The sequence below is a fragment of the Protopterus annectens genome, chromosome 10.part0 (genome assembly GCF_019279795.1).
Source record: "Protopterus annectens isolate FY-2018-M chromosome 10.part0, PAN1.0, whole genome shotgun sequence".
Taxonomy (NCBI): domain Eukaryota; kingdom Metazoa; phylum Chordata; order Ceratodontiformes; family Protopteridae; genus Protopterus; species Protopterus annectens.
In genome coordinates, this window is record NC_056744.1 from 134078943 (window position 1) to 134097485 (window position 18543).

At 33.7% G+C, this 18543-nt stretch overlaps 1 long non-coding RNA gene across 3 annotated transcripts in view; it reads right to left on the reverse strand.

The window, feature by feature from the left end:
• Window positions 1-14962: 14962 nt before the first annotated feature.
• The window catches only part of LOC122813003, a 634940-nt gene continuing 631359 nt past the window's right edge, over window positions 14963-18543 (reverse strand). For all 3 annotated transcript variants that reach the window (XR_006366621.1, XR_006366620.1, XR_006366622.1), the window contains one exon: window positions 14963-15231. This is a non-coding gene — a long non-coding RNA (uncharacterized LOC122813003). The remainder of the gene's footprint in view (window positions 15232-18543) is intronic.

Here is an 18543-nt window from a genome sequence, read left to right on the forward strand (position 1 = left end):
TGAGGGACCGGTCCTGTACTTGTGTCTGGCAGTTGAGGGTGGCTTGGGTGCTGTTGTTTGTTCATGGTAACTGTATAGATACCAATGGGGGAAGTTATTTGAGAGATCATCTTTCTGTTTGATGTTGTGGCTGCATTAACATGTTCTGTTGTGAATTCTCGGGTAATTTGTAGTTTGGTTTCTTCTCTGGTTACTGGATCAAGTGGGACTCTGCATGTGTTGCAGTGGGAAAAAGGAGGGATTTTGTGGCCTAGCAGTCCTATTTTTATGGGAGGATTTTGGATGTTAAGAGCGACTGTAATTTGTTTGGCTTGAGCATTTGTTGACACTCAGGATCTTTGATGCTTTTCTCTGTGAATTGCTCTGTTAGTTTGAGCTTCTTGAGAAATTTAAGCTAACTGTCAAGTGCTGGATATACTAATGAATTTGGCTGTCAATCAAAACATAAAGGGTGGGTCTCGTGTTTTATTCATAAGAGTTTAGAGATACACCCGGTCTTGTTAGTTAAAATAAAATAAGTGTTAAAACTTTTGTCTTCATTAAACAGAGACCTATCAAAGAATAATTCAAGTAACAAAATAAATTTATGCATATTTTTATATGTTTATTGTTCTTTTAATTTTTCTTTCCTGTAATGAATTATCTTAACTAAAGGATAGATTAGCTAGCTGAACATCATGTTATATTTTGAACAGCTGTATTTAAAATACACTGATTAATATAAGATTGCATTTGAAATTAAATTTTTTTGATAATTCAAAGTATAAATCTAAGTAGTTTGTGGTTCATTAGTTATTATAATGATTTTATATATAACAATAATAAAGAGTTAGCTGTTAAAAGATTTGAGTTTGCATACTGCATAGAACTTTACTTTACTGAATGTAGATTTTGATATTACAAGAAACATTTTGACTTAGGTGATTAGATAGTAAATATGAGGGCATTCAGATATATATATATATATATATATATATATATATATATATATATATATATATATATATATATATATATATATATTCATATATTAAAAACATATAATATGAAAGAATATGATAAGAGTCAGAGACATAGATTTTCTGCTTGGAATATATAGATATATATTTATTAAGATGTTATAAAAAATAGTAGATACTAAATGTTTCATAACTATTCACAAGACTGGGAAAGATTTTTAAATAATGACTGGCATGTTATTTTGATATCTTGACTTATAATTTTATCTAAGTAGCAGGGTAGGAATACTCTCACTCATGTTGATAGGCAGGAATATTTGGGTAGTTTGCATATCTAAACTAGGAGTTTTAAACTCAATGAGGGGTTTAAGGAATTTTAAACATATATTTTCAACAATCTGGGATATATTTTATTCTTTTTGGGTGTCTACTACTGTTATCAATATTTCTACAGTTAACAGTTTAAAACTTACTAATTATATGAGTTCCAATATTCAGTTTCTGGCTTCAAAAGTGGTACAATGTTGCTATTATCATTTGAAATTATGAAAACATGTCTAATATTTGTGCTAAACCTTCCACATGTTAACTCTTGTGTATTTCTATTAACACAAATGGTATAATCAATGGTTGTAAGAGAGACAGTTTAAATAGGCATTTAAAATTATTTAATTCACAGCTTATCTTTTTTTTTACAGGAGATGTATTTATTACAGACAGATATAGACAGACTTAATACTAAGACGTATTCTGTGTTAGTTAGTTCTCATTATATACAGAAAAGGAGAGGGTGGTTATATACTTAATGTATACTTAATGTATACTGTGTCCCAGGAATAGAAATTAGTACTGTTAAGAATCAGTTGAACCAAATAGTTCAAATTTCAAAAGGTAGAATCATATCGGCAGGGGATTCTAATTGTATATTAAAAGCTGATTATATTAATTACATTAATTAGACAGAAAGAGGAATATTGGCCCCAGCAAAAGAATTAATAAAGTGTATTGACTTATTTAATATTAGAGACATAAATCATTTTTCAGGCTCAGATTCACTTTTTCCACTCATTATTCAAGCAGACATGGATCTCAAGCTAGACTTGAAAGATTAAATATCTCTAATGAGTTACAAGATAGATTAAATAAGGTTAAAGTAGTTTCATGTCCATTTTCAGACCAGAATGCCATCATAACTTTTGAGCTAACATTAAAATCTGGCAATAATATAACTATGATGTATACCTGCTTATATAACGAACTTAAATACTTTTTCATCAAAGAAATCCAGACTTTTGTAGAAACTAATTACACAGATAACATTTCTGAAATTTATATGTTGGATTCTATAAAGGCCTATCTATATGGAAGAATTTGGTATTGGTATGGTTTTAAAAAAGTTATGGGAGGAGGAAATGATTGAATTGCAAGAAGAAAAATGATAAGTTAAAACTAGAAAGTCAAAAGACAAACACTAATATAACAAAATAAATTAATACCTTAAATAATAAATATTTAGAGATTTTAAATCATAAGGTTAGAATTAATATGGAAAGGATTAAGATTATAAATTTTACAGTTAATCCTAAATCTATGCATAACTTAGCTAACAGAACAAAAATCTTAAATAGATGCAATTATATTAAGGAAATATATTCTAACAAGAGTAAAAAAGGTCACTGAGATTAAAGACATCCCGATAGAATTTAGAAGTCATTTTGAAAACATTAATAAAAACAACACATTAATAGACTCTCAGTAAGAAATCAAAACATTTATTAGAAAACATATTAATAAAAATAACTGAAGAACAGATGACAATAATTGACAAACATATTACTCTCTCTGAACTTAATACCCAAATCAGTAGATTAAAACCTAGCAATGCTCCAGGTAATTATGGTATCATATCTGAACTATATAAATGAATGCCAAAAGAAGCCACATATATTTTACTCAAAGTCTTTTCAATTGTAAAAGAAATAGTAAATATTCCTCCTTCCTGGAAGTATACACACATCTCACAAATTCTAGAAGCATGTAAAGCTCCTGTTAAGTGCTCCTCTTATAGACCAATATCTTTATTAAATACAGATTATAAATTATTTATGGCTATTCATGCTAATAGAATAAAACAGTTTCTACCATCTATGGTTAGCAATAACCAAACTGAATTCATATTAAACAGAAATTGAAATTATAACATTAAAAGAATATCAACAATAATTGATTATGTAAGTAAAACAAAAGATAAATTGGCATTAACAGATTTAGACAGAGATAGTGTTTTTGACTCTGTTAGCTGGAATTATCTCTCATCAGTACTAAAAGAAAGTAACTTCTTGAGCAGCTTCATTCATCTTATTAATCTTGTCTATGAAAACTGTCATCCATATGTTAAAATAGGTTCACATATTTCAGAATCAATTAGACTTTCTAAAGGAACCAAACAAGGATGCCCTAACTCATTTTTGAAATCATTAATAAAAACAACACATTAATAGACTCTCAGGAAGAAATCAAAACATTTATTAGAAAACATATTAATAATAAATGAACTGAAGAACAGATGAAAATAACTGACAAACCTATTATTCTCTCTGAACTTAAAACCCACATCAATTCTGAACTTAAAACCTAACATTCATCTTATTAATCTTCTCTATGAAAACTCTCATGTATATGTTAAAATAGGTCAACATACTTCAGAATCAATTAGACTTTCTAAAGTAACCAAGCAAGGATATCCTCTCTCACTTTTGCTCTTTATATTAGTCATAGAACTGTTTGCCAATCTTATAAGATCAAACACGAACAATAAAGGTATTCATGTGGGGAAGTTCATTATTTAAAATTCAGATCTTTGCAGATGACATTTTATTCACCTTAAATAAATGTAATACTTCACTTCCAGCTGTCTTTAAACCAATAAAAATATTTCAGAAGAAATCTGCCATTAGTTTTAATGATAGCAAAACAAAAAAATGTACCCATAAATATTAATACTAAGGCTATAGATAATACATTTACCAAATATATAGTTCAAGAAAAAAATAATTTAGGGACAATTATTACCAATAATATTAATGATATAATTACTCTCAGACAGTTTAACTTCAATAAATAATCTTCTAAATAATTGGAGCAAATATATTTTCACTAAATTAAAATAATTATTCTGCCAAAAACAGTATATATCATGCAATCATTATCTTTGCCACCACCAAAAAAAAAAGTTATAAAACAGTTTAGTTCTTCAATGCTAAACTTTTTATGGTATCCTAAAAAAACTATGTTAGCTTTAATTCATCATACTAGAGATTGTGCACTTGGTGGCATTGGTCTGCCAGACAGAGTTATATTCAATAGCTTCAATCATTAAGACAATAACTCTCTGGCCAAAATGATCATTATACTGCCAGATGGAAAGAGCTTAAAGAAAACTTTGTATTAGAAACTATTTTAAAGATTTAAAAAAAAATCAATTTCAAATAATCTTTTACTTTGCTTCCTAAAACAGTATTTCTCAAATAAGTCTAATAAAACAATTAGTTCTATCTATTCACCATAATGATTACCTTGAGATATTTCATTTACAGAAACCCAATATATAGAGCATGATTTTTTTCTCATTTTCCCAATAGCCAATATTCATAATGATATTTCAATTTTCAAATTATAAGCAATGATTACTTTTAAAGAAAACAACTTGATATATTAGTTTCAGTTAACTGACAAAGAAAAAATGCATTCTCTTGATTATGTAATAAATAAAATTGATTTGGATAAAGATATGTGGTTGCATGTGCAAAATTGTAGACAGTTTTTTGAAGACGAGACTAAATTAATGCAACAAGCTGTACAAAATCATGTTCTTAAATTAACTGATTTCTTATCTTTTTGGACACAACATAATACAATTGAGAAAAGTCTTTTATCTAAATTATATAAAGTGATTAGAAAGAAATAGCATATAACAAAGATAATGACGGGAATTATTTTAGACACATTAATAATAGCTCTCCAAATGAAGAGGAAAAACATTAATTTTATTGTCATTAAAACAAGCTACCTCTTCACTCAAATGGAGATTATTTTCTTGGAAATGTATTCATAGATTTTTCTTTACTCCTCACAGAATAGAATCAATGTTTAAGAAAAGGATGGCTTGTTGGAGATGTAAATTAGAAGTTACATCAGAATGGCAACATATGTTTTTGATTATGTTGTGCTTAAACCTTACAGGGAAAATATACTTTTTTTTCTTACAGGGTCTATTTATGGCCAACTATACTTTAACAAAATTCTTAATTTTATTTAATTCCCCAATACCTGAATACGTTTCACCATTAAAATATACACTCATAAGGACCATCTTATCAATCTCAAGGAGAGTTATAACAAAAAAAAACTGAAAAATGAATCTACCCCCTCTTTTAATGAATTCATCAAGATTACATCCAACATTTGTCAGTTGGAACTCATTTCGGCCCACCAGAATCACTTCTTCATGCAACATGTGGGACAACCTTAACCTGTGATATTTATATATAATAATTTGTTAACTAATGAAATTCATTAAGATTCTCATTGCTTATTAGACACTCTTGTAAATAGTTGCATTGTTGTATTGTTTATTTCATTTAAATCAATTGTTTTTTATCTTTTACACATTTTGATTTCTATTTCTATTTACAATAAGTGTCATTATTTGCGTAAATCTTATTTTAAAAAAAGCATATAAGTTAAGTTACTCTTGAATGTGGTTTCACTTTCTATGTATTTTGCCAAAAATGACACTGATTATTGCCACTAATTTTATTTGTAATTATTTCTGATCATGTGCCATTCCTGTGAGTCCTTAGATGCATTAGTAAGGAGGCCATCCCAACTGATATTGCCTATTTATTTTTTAATTCATTTTCCATTTGTTGACCAGTGTAGTAGATTGATCCAGTATAGACACATTTCAATCACAGCCCAGACGTTACAATAAAATATCAAAAATGTAGTATAACAGTAGAAAGCATCAATCAGATGGCTCAGTGGTAGCATTGTCGCCTCACAGCAAGAGGTTCTTCGGTTCAATTCTAGGCCGGCATGCCTTCTGTGTGGAGTCTGCATGCCCTCCCTGTGTAGGATTCATCTGGGTGCTCCAGCTTCCTCCCACATTACAAAAACATACATCTGCAACATTTCTCTTCAGGCCTCTTCTGAAAATTGGCTTTGTTCCAAGTCAGACTTTCCCAGTAAACAAATGTTAAAATAAAATAAATTGCAATACAAAAAGGTAGTTAAAATCTATGAATAGAGGAGTTCAATTGTTTTCTTGACTTTTCCTTCTGTAGATTTTTTTTTTTAACAAAAGTATTGCAACACCTTTAAGAGTGGGTAGCAAGTTTCCCTATCTTTCTATAAAGAGTGAATCTAGCCCCCCCCCACCTTTGTGTAAAATCAAGCATAATAAAGGGGGAGTTTGAGTTACATATGAGGATTGCTATAAGCCTCTGAGAGCTGTTTTGCTCATACTTTAAAACAATGACAAATTATTTTATAGCATTCCTCTTGTTCTGTATGTAACTTGACAGGATGGATATGTTGTACTTACTGCATGAAGAAACAAGAAAGTAGCTCTAAACCTGTCTGTTTTGTTGCATGCCTCATTTTGCTTTTTTATTGAACAACTGTACTAAATTTGAGTGAATGCAGTTCATTCTAAATACCCTTTTCTTTAGATGCCTCTTCACTTTTAGGGGTGAGGGGTATTACACTTAGAGCAAACACTTCAGTTAGTGAAGTCATAATTGCTATGCTGTATGAGATTTTGTCTGAAAGGACTGGCTCGTGGCTTATTTATGATTCTTTGCATGATCAGTTTTGTAGCATCAAGGGTATTGGAGTCAACTCACAACTACTTTATTAATTTGTGTATATTGTTAATTTCTTGAGAGCTCATATCTGTCCAAGTGTCCATTTGTCATTTTGCTAGTGTGAGTGGACAGGATCTATTTTCTACAGTTGTTATACGGATCACTTGTAATGATTTTAGCACCATAACAAAATCCAAATTTGAGTGATGAGTACTTTTAATTGATAAGGTAGGTGCTTCAACAGGAATTAAAATGTTTAGATGGCTTCTGTCTTGATTCCTTGTTATTCATATCCCAGCTGCTTATTTCCCGAGATTTGCATAACTTTTAGCGTAATAGTGTATTGCACACATGTAATGTTTGTATTAGTGGGGAATTTTCATACAGATCTAAATTCCTCTGCAGTTCAGCTTTTATCCCCATTACCTAAACAGGTCTGGATTTTGAACTGGTATATCTTGGCTGTTCTGTACTGGTAAACAGCTAGGACTGCCTATTTACATTACTCCCCTAGTTATGGCTGTGTGTTCTTTGAAATCATAAAGAGGCCATTAACCCCACTGAATGCCACCATGTTTCAAAACATTATTTTTTTCAGTGGACTATGTCACTCATTAAGCATAATGAGGAACTTAGCCCCTGGAGGCACCAGTCTTTCTTTACCTGTTTCTCTGAATTAACAAATGGGGACCCCAAAGTGCCCCCTTAGACATAGTTTTGCATGATCTAAGTGGTACCATAATGTCATTCTGTATTTTTAGACTTTGGAATGTAGATAGAATTAGAACACCAAATGCAATGCTATACTAAAACAAATACAGTAAACATGGGATGATCCAATGTCCCCACAAGACATTCTCAAGCCTAGTTTAGAACCTAACTGTAAGTCATTTATACTGGAAATGAAATTACATTTTAACATTATCTTCAGCACAGTATTCATGGCACTAACCTCCATTAGGGCCAGATGATAAGTAATTAAATATTAATACTTTCCTCCACGCCAGAGATGTCATAGGATACTTTACCACTCCTTTCCTGGGCTGACCACTCATTGTTAACATTCATTCACAAAGGTGAGTTGCCATTGGTTACTCTAAAAATGGGCACTCTGACATTGTACCAATGGGATAGCTACATTCTGTACAGTCAAATGTGACAGACTTGCCTTCTCATCATATGTAATACATGTATACTGAGCAAAGTTTTTACAACAAGTATTACTTTTCCTGCATCATCACAAAAGCAGGAACTTACAAGATAATGAGAGCAACACTTATTATCTAGATGTACCGACGCCTTAACCTTTGTTACATTTCACAAGGTGTGATTTCTCCAGAAAGATGACCCAGACACAAGTATTCCCTCAGGAATGCATTTTAAGTTGATATTTAAAAAAAAAAAGCAGAAGCTACAAGACATAGTCTATAGCCCTAAAATAATTTACCATAATTACTTTTTCTCTTCCTGCACTTTTTATAATTTTAAGATACTTTTTTTAAGCTTTTTGTTTTAGATTTCCATTTTAACCAGTGACAATGTTTTCTATTCAGAGGTCTTTGTTAAACCCATCCTTAGGTCTACCAGTGAGATGTTTGGATGAGTCTGGCACAAAAACAGTTGCTCAATGGGAAGAAAAGGCACAGACGTGTAACAATCTGTTGTGCAGAATGTTGCAGTCAGCTGGTGTTCTGTTAACCACAGTCAGCAATTCCTTTTCATATACAAAATGTAACCAGACCAGCTATAGTATGCTCTGTAGGTCCATAGGTTACACACACATTCATCTTCTTTATCAAAATTACCACATAACAGCCCTTATGCAGCTGCTCTGCCCTAGGGAGGATCTTCAGAGGAATAGCCATTTTAACGCCTTTAATCAGTTTACAATCATTATAATAAGTATCCTGACTCCAAAATCAAATTGGACTGTTGAAACAGAATATGACTTATCAGATCTAGCAGAACTTTGACAATTGAATTAATATTATTAGTCTAGATTGAACTGAATCATAGCATGGCCCTTAAGTTCTGATCTCCATGGTATAGGTTTTTCACCAAATTGTAATGATTACCAAGGGTTGCTTGCGGCATTTCTTCCCCCTTTTAATTTTCTAAATAACAAGGTTGCTAATGGCACTGTTCAGTAAAAAACTATTTGATATCCTACCTGAGAATAAGCTACTGTTTGAAATGCTGAAAGTCTCCTTGCCAAGGCACCAGGTGGATGGTGGAACAGTTTATAATACTGACAAACTCCCCAATCCATAATCTAAATAATGCAATCACTGCTATCTTATTTGTTTATTTCCTTATTTATTGCATCTTTATATTTTCTACACCCTACAGTCAGAATAGCTTCCACCAGTGACTATCGTTTCCTCATACTCCTGTATATAGATAATACACAGGGTGTGTATAAACTGAGGGCAGTTAAAAATGACAGAGAATAATGGGGACCATATTAATTGCTACCTTGCTAGCTGCTTAGAAGTGCAGTTGTGGGGTGCATTCTGCCTTCGGTGATGTTGGGCTAGCAAGACCCCACTTCCCAACATTAGCGAACATCATATATACAGCATTCCATGAGGAGGAGTGTGTTTGTGCTATTACAACACATAGCCGGCCTTATGCATAGGCTAACTAGGCAGCTGTCTAGGGCGCTGCTGTAGCAGGGGCACTTTTTCAGTATTTATTTAATGTAGGTAGACCAGTGGGCACTAGATGGTGTGGTGGGGGGCACCATGGAGCCCTTTTGCCTAGGGCAGCAGTTGACTTAAGGCCACTCCTGTTACAACAGTACCATCATCCTCTGCTGGGCATTGCAGTTGATCCCAGTAACTCACACCTTTATTCCCTAGAATGTACAGACATGCCCCTTAGGTTTATATACAGACCCACCCCTTAGGCTTACCTTGTAAGCTTACCTATGAGTGTTCACTGCCCTGGTGGTTGTGTAGCTTAAGTACAAAAATTTAATGCTGTTGTGAGATTCGCTGCAATGTATTGTGCAACCTGGTAGTCAACGTTTTGGTGGTTTACCCTTTTCTTCATTGTGGTGCAACTGTGGAGCTGATGTATATAATTTGGGGGTGGGGTGGGTGGACTTGACCCCTACATTAGGGGTGCAGGGGGGAGGCTTGCTTCCCTGCAAATAAGATTTTTTTTTAAATTTTTTTTTAATGTTTTCCAGCTCACAATTTTCAATGTTTAATTTCCAATAAATAGTGAGTTGAAAAAAAGACCATATAGCTCATAGAAAAACTATAAATATCAGCATCCATTATAATGGAGCCTTATTTAAAACTAAAACAGAACAATGTACCAATAATAGAAGGCACAAGTAAAGGTGATAACGACTTGTAATTGCCTGTCCATATGTTAACAGGGCTTAATGATTTGTAATTTATCTTAGAATAATTATTGACTTCAGCTTTTGGCTATTGCTTATAAAGTCATTGGTGTATTTAGGTATTTAGGGTATGGTCTTGAGTAATGAAGACCACATGATATAAACTCAGGAAGGTACAGTACTTTGCCACAGTTATTCACTGTATTATTTTTAAGATGTTCACTACAGTGTAATATTTTTTTCTTAATTCAACTCCAATGCACAATACATCTAACTCATATCACACATACATTGACCAACTGCAGCTGCTTTTTATTTTAGTCACAGTTAAAGCACTTGGTACTTTGAGCTATTTTATTTAGACTAAAAATGTAATATTTTTAAATAATTTGGCATCCTCTTGCTCTTCACCCTCTGCCTTCGTCTGAGCATCTTCTGTCACTAATGATATGACTCCAAGTCTCTAGCAGTTTTCCAGTCTCCTTACTCAGCTGGACTACATCAAAGGACTTCATGATATCCAGGTAGAGTACATCTTCTGGAATTCTTTCACCAGATTTTTCTGTGTCCCCATCATAAAAATGAATCTGGTTTAACTTGCAGGCCACCTTGGCTATGATCTATGTTGGTTGTGTTGTCCTGGAGATTTCTATTCTCCCATAGCTATTGATTCTGTTAACTGAGAAATGTCATCTCTGAGGTCTTTGATCAGTGAAATCTAATAATGAGTGATTCTAGCGTTGTCGTCTCACAGTTAGACGTTGCCCGTTCGATTCTCAGTTAGAGCGTCTTCTGTGTGGCGACATGCATGAATGGGCGTTCCTTCGTTGAAGGTTGTGCATTAGGCCCAGCAAGCCAGCACGTAAAAATCTACTGCCAATCATTAGCGGACCGGAGTTCCACTGTGGCGACCCCTAACCGGGAAAAGGCGAAAGACACAACAACAACTAGACTCACCTGTATATGGAATATTTGTACTGTACAATTTGTGCCAGCTACACAATGGCCCAGTTTATTTAAATATGAAAGAAAGACAATATGGTGGTTAGAGACAGGGAGGCACTTCTCAAAAATGTCTTGGGCAACCTCACCAAATGGCATGAAGATGTTGTTCATTGTCAAAAACTGAACTATATACTTTGGGTAAAATAAATAATGGTAAACCAGAATGCAAGACTGGGGTGTAAATCAGGAGAAAGTAGAGAAAAATATAAACAGTAACATCAAAACTGAGACACCCTGTTTAGTGCAGTAGATCTACAGCTTTGGCGGATTAGTTCTTGTTCACTACCAGACACATGGCCTCTGCAGAGTTTACAGTTACTCTGTACTTCACAGCACGCTGCAGAGGCATCATGTACAGTACTGCAGGCAACCTTAAATGTTTAATTTATTTTTGGTGGATTGGTTAAAATAACCAGGGCCAGAAGTAACAGTTACAGTTTTATAACACCAACATACTGCAGTATAATCATTTAAAGAATATAATAATCTGTATAAATGACAAGAAATATTTGCTCCCATCTACTGCTTTTAGTTCTGCTTGTTCTTTGTGCATATTCATTTAGGTATTGCATTTTACTTTACAATTTTTGGAGATTCTTTCCCTGGGCCTCTGCTGAAAGGGGACAATCAGCCTAGTTGGACTATGGAGGAAAATAAATACAGATAAATAATACAATAAATAAAACAAACTAACACATCAGGAATACAAAACAGTTTGCAATCCAAAAGGAAATCAAGATGAAATAAGTGGCCTTGTGGAGGGTGATTAAAATTATTAGTGGCCTGGGCAAGTGGTTTCTAAGGCAGGCTTCTGACCTTTGGCTTATCAGCTAATGGTGGGAGGCAATGGTAATATGGATATACAGAATGTTGGGAAAGGAGAGTGGTGGGAGAAGAACCCAACAGAAATAACAGAATATGTGTCTAGAAGTTTGAATGAAAGGTAGAATGTAGCAGATTCAGTGGAGGTATCAGAAGAAACTTACTTTCTGTGCATTTGTATGTAAATGTTCTGATTCAAAGGTTATCCTACACAAATCAGATGTTATCTGTGCATGTTGCATGTTTGTTCTTTCCATTCTAAGCAGGACAATTACCAGCTGTGTTTTTTGTGTGCATGTACAGAACAGTGGAAACTTTATAGACATTATCTACATTTCCAGCATGATAACTCTGTACCTCTCGTATGGAAGGGTTGCATTTAGCATGGGGAACATTTGGTTTGGAGACATATGATTTTGATAAATCAGTTTGATTTCTGTTTAATTAGTCTTGAAACACTGAACATCCACTGTTAGAGAATATAATTTTTCATCTATGCTTTTTCTGGGATGGATGTTTGATGTTTTGGGGTCCATGGTATAAAGTTTTTTCTTAGGAGTTTTTTTAAGCAGTTTCCTGATATCCATCTCACATTTCACTTCAAAAGCAGCTGCTTGATGTAGTGATGGACAACAGCTGCCAGGCCTTTTTATAGTTTCATCAATAGGCTTATTTTCAGTGTCATTACTTTTGCCATGAAACTGTACCCTTAAGTCGAGCTTCCTCACAAACATTTTAAGGTCTATCAGTACCTGAGCAACCTCACTCTGACACATACAAAAGTAAGTCCTTTGGACAACACACTTTTCATCTTCAGTCAGTACTTTAACAGAGTGGTTCCAGAAAAGTGGAGCACCTGTTATTGTGGCACCTGTTATTGTTGTTATTGTACCTGTTATTGTGGACATCCTCACAAATACCAGTATCCAAAACTACCTCAGTATTGTAAGTGTTAACTTAATCCATATTGTTGGGATAGCTAACAATACTAGTTACCCTGTTTTTCTTTTGTTAGTTGTAGGAAGATGTTAAGCAACTTTGTTTTCATAACTGTAAGCAACCATATCCAATTTTTTCCACTTGCGATTAAGAATAACCACAATCTGTTGGTCTACTTTACTAAAAAATTTGACATATCTGCTGTCAAAAGAATCGGATACTAAATAATTTCTAATGCTACAACATAAAGCTAGGAATTCTGTTTTAAGATGCTCAATCTGTTTGGTATTGTCTGAAATTATAACCCACATAAGCTCACACTCATATCTATTATACATGGAAATCCATTATTTATATACATCCGCATTAATGTGTGTGGCATTGGGAAACTTCCAAAGGGGCAAAACCTTCTGCACTCTGTTACATTTTATACATTCCCTTAAGTAACCATTGTCCATTTGTGGGCCATTGAAACTTCATAATTATTTTCTCAAGCAACTGCAGTGGTTGTAAAAGAGATCACTGGTCATTGGTGTCAGCTGCCAAACTAGAAAAACTAAAAGTCGCCCACCAATTGTCGAAAGAAAAATTCCTTGTGTGCAGTTGATAGGGAGACCATTTCCCTGCAGTGCCAATTTTCATTTTTCTACCTATATCAATCACATCACTAACCTGTTCTTTAGCAAGGCCAGTAGTTTCTTTAATAATCTGTGAGTCACAAGCATTGTCACTGTCACAACAAGAACCATTACTGCTGTGTAAGACCTTAGAAGAAGCATTATTCACAGTACCTGCAACATTCCCATTGTCGTCATGAGGCAGGTGTGAGATTCAAGTTGCTGTATTCAGCTGTCTTCAAAATATTACTGTGAGTATTGTAGTGTTGTCTCTTTATTTGTTAATTAATGTATTAAGAGGGTGTGTTTTATGTTAGTATAAAGGTGATGAAAATGTATATGGAAAGTTTTTTACTCTGTTAAAGGCAAGTGTGCTGAGGCGCTAGAGAATTTATATGCTGTTGTATTATACGTGGATATATATCACGAATTTTAAGCTATTGGTGTGTATTTTTAGAATAAATCCAAGTTTTTCTACTGGATTGAATTCACTTTTGTTGTGAAGTGTCTTCAAAATATGTTTTCCGGGAGGATCATAAGCAAGTACTAGGCTAACTGCCCATGTGGGCCATTTTAAGCCTAGCCAGTTTACCTTTGTAAGAATCAAACCCTGTACCACTTGTTTGTGAGGCAAACACTTCAACCATTATGCCATCCCTCAATCATAAAGCTGTTGACAGCTGAAGTATCCAGATTTAAAGTTGAAACATCAACGTACTTTTTCTCACGGTGCTATGAATTAATGGTAACTTCCATTTGTTGTGTAAACAGACATATACTCCACACTAGTTCAACAGTCAATTTTGCTAATTCCAAAGTTAGTTGTATCAATGAACTGCCCATTTCAAACATATTCTGGGACTCCATTGGCTAGTCCAACTGCTATCCTCACAAGGACTAAACAACCACAAACAGGATAGCAATTGCTTTGTCAGTGGAGACTCTTAACCAAAACCAAAAACAAAGTGAAAACTTCAGTCAGGAGCACATGATATGCTTGATTTGGCCAAATGTATTATTACTTTACTTTAGTGCTTCTATCCTCTCCATAACAGGATTTCATCAGAACTAAATTCCATTCACATAATACCACCTATAAATAAAAAAACATATGCATCACAATCCCTAAACCAGTCTAATCAATGCATTGATTAACTGTAAAAAAAACCACATTGCTTTGATATATTCTAAAACATTTAAAGACAACTTTTAAATCATCAAGGCTAAAAATCTTAAAATATGCATTTATAGCTTCCGTTCAAGATCTAATAATGAACAAGAAAGAAAACATTGCAGTGTTTTACAGTCATCAACTCAGGAACATATGCCAAAATTCCATAAAAATTAATAAACATATTAAATATATTAAAAAAGGAATCAACAGAAAATGGAATGCTTGTGTTTGTTTCTTCAATACAAGTTTTTTATTTATCAGAGTTGAAGTTTCTTGTGGATTATTTCATCACTGGTGTATAATATAGTTTGTGCTTGGGCTTTTTGTGTGTTTAAAATGGAATACATTATCTTGAAGGGTTTTGTGCTACTACAGGTGCTACAGTTTTTGCACTGTGACATCATCACACAAGCTGAAGTCACCTGAGCTACTACGTGAGCTTTTGCTTTTTCTTATTTTTGGTTTGGCTGCATGGATACACACAGGTTTCGTATTCCTAGAAAATGGAATAGAAAAACATTAGATATAAAATGTTAAAACCTATGTATAATCAAATAAATATTACATTTTATATGAAATCTCTGCTACATGAAATACATAGTATAAAGTTCATCCTGTATAAATAATACTAAATTAGGTCCAAATATGAAATGGCATTACAACTTGGCAGAACATAATTTCAGCACACTGTTGATTGAAATATATTCATTCAACTTCAGGGGAATGGCTGCATTCAGCCCCTATTGCCATAGCAACTCCTTAACCTCAGTTATAGTCTCCCATGGAGCCCTCTCCAGGTTTTTAATCTTTCTATCAAGAACAATAAACAGAATTGGCAGGACTTTTACAAACTAATGTGTGTTTAAATAGGGCATTGGTTGTGCTCTTCTTTAGAATATTGTAGTAACGCTCATAATTTTTTTTCAACAGACGTTCAGTTTTGACAAATAGCAGCATAGATAACCCCACATGTGCCATAATGGGTTGACCAATTCAATTTATGGAGCTCCCATATAATAAATAGGAATGCTCTTATAGGTTCATAGGTAGGTACTAGGCTATCTGTCCGAGGGCATTTATAAGCCTAGCCAGAGTGTGTCGGCTTTTGCCACCCCATTGATTAATTAACTGATCCTCTGTCAAGCAGAGCCAATGAAGTGATCCCAGGGGTGTATTTTCTGTTACACATCCATTGGGAGGGTGGCCTAATGGTTAAGATGTTTGCCTTACAAACACAAGGTGCGGTGTTTGAGTCTCACAAGGGATAACTGTCTAGGCTTAAAATGGCTCGCAAGGGCAGTTAGCTTAGTACTAATCTATGAACCTATGATCAAGGTTTCTCTTGAAGAGTGTTAGTGAGGAGCTCTTCCTGATGTAATTTGGAATTTTGTTCTAAAGCATGGGGAGTTTCTGTGACAGGAATCTATCCCTCCAGCATGTTCTATTTATTTTTGTGGCGAGGTTTAGCTCACTAGACACGTGGCTCACAGTGACTTGGATTTATTTAGGTGGAGCATGTCCATCAATTCTGAGTTGGACATGGCTAATGTGTGTGTGTGTGTGTGTGTGTGTGTGTGTGTGTGTGTGTGTGTGTGTGGTATGTGAGTGTGTGTGTATTTATTGTAAAAAAAAAAAAAAAAAAAAAATATATATATATATATATATATATATATATATATATATGGGTTTACATCTATTCAATGAAAACACGTTTTTTTGAAAAACAGAAGTACGGACCCATTTCAGTGAAAGTGCACTTAAACAAAAGTGCACTTTTGCAAACACCATTTTACTGAACTGGACATAACAAAAAGCACCTCAAACACGTTTTTGCACCCCCACACCCCCACTACTTATATATACTAACTCCAAGATTGCACTACAGTGGGGAGATAGGTATATTTCCTTATCCCCACTGTACCGTGCTACAGTGGTGCAGTGTTTGTTTGTTTTTTTATTTCTGGTTCGGTGAAAGTTTACTTTGTGAAAGTGCACTTTCGGTTAAGTACACTTTTGCTGAAATGGGTTCATACTTCTGCTTTTCAAAAAACATGTTTTCATTTAACAGCAGTAGACTCATATATGTATATATATATATATATATATATATATATATATATATATATATATACTTTTTTTTTTTTTAACCTTTCAAATCCTGAAAGACCGAAATCCTGAACGTTATTTTTGTGAGATAAAGATAACGAAAGTTAAAATCCTGAAATATGTAATTTTTCCCAGGGAAAGTAAACACTTGCCCAAAACTATATAGTACCCACAGCACCATCGGAGACCCACCTAGGTGGGGGCTATGCCCCCCAACTGTATATATCAATTTAGGGATTGCACTACAGTGGGAAAAAGGGCATATTTCAAAAAATGACGTGTTTCAGGATTTTAACTCTCGTTATTTTTGTCTCATGAAAATAACATTTGGGATTTTGGTCTTTTGGGATTTGAAAGAGGATCTATATATATATATATATATATATATATATATATATATATATATATATATGTGTGTGTGTGTGTGTGTGTATAAATATGTGTGTGTATTTACAGAAAGCGGTATAGATATAGACTGATGTAGATGTAGATACAGCTATAGATATATTCACATTGGTTGCACTCCCCACAACATTTTTTGGTAACAAAATGGAAAGTCGGGTTCAGCATTGTCAACCTGCTTACCACCATTCATCTCAAATCTATTTCTGAGATTTGTATCCCTTTTGTACAAGAACAGGAGTTCCTGCCCTAATGGTAAAGATAGATTCTAATCAGATTTAATTATAGTTCATTTTTTTCTTAACTCATTACAGCCAAGTGACACCTCCAGGTATTTCTGCAGTTACATCCTACTGATTTCTCTAGGCATCAAATATTGCTTATTCATATTTGCATTAATAATTGTAAAACCATGCTATAGAGAAGGTATTAAAAGATTTCATCTTAAAGCTTACACATTGGCAAATGCAACTTTATTGATATTTGACCTGTGTCTTGTGACGGTAAAGAGATATTAATTCTTGTTCATATAATATTTATTTATAGTGTCATAAATGTAATGCTTTTCTAAATATCTTGACAGCCAAAGAGCACAGAAATAACTGTTTAGCCTCATATGAAAGCTCTCAACTGGATGAACAAAATGCTGTTGACATGTGCAACTTAAGTCAATGCCAAGATTTTGTAAGCTGTTTACAGAATATTACAAATGTAATAATTGCTGTGTTTAGCGTGACATATATAATCCAGTTTAGAACCTAAAGAATACTACCCTATAAAAAGTAATTTGGCTGAAGAGTTTGCCATTTACGTTTATTTAGTAACTCCTGTAGATCCAGAGATAGGAACATTTGACTGAAATGTGAGGACATAATTTGCTTCTAGCAAAACCATTTATGTTTATTTAGTAACTCCTGTGGATCCAGAGATAGGAACATTTGACTGAAATGTGAGGACATAATTTGTTTCTAGCAAAAAGTTTAGGCTCCACCCATTGGATATTACAGTGCAAACTTCCATTGCTTTATTTGAGGGAAGGAGTTATTGATGTCCTTCACCAAAGCTGAATCAATCCCAAATTTTTGGACCATGACTCTTTCAAAACATGCTGAATTTCCAACTCTGTTTTTGTCTAATTGTGGTTTATTCATACCATGCCCTAGTAAAGGATTAAATGTACTCATCCTGCTTTAGTAACTTTTTCTGCTAACCTTTTTAGAAAATCTTGTGGATAGCATCTTTCTAAAAGTGTCATTGTTAAAGGAACCCTCTCCTTGCAAAAAACTGAATCCTGGGAGAC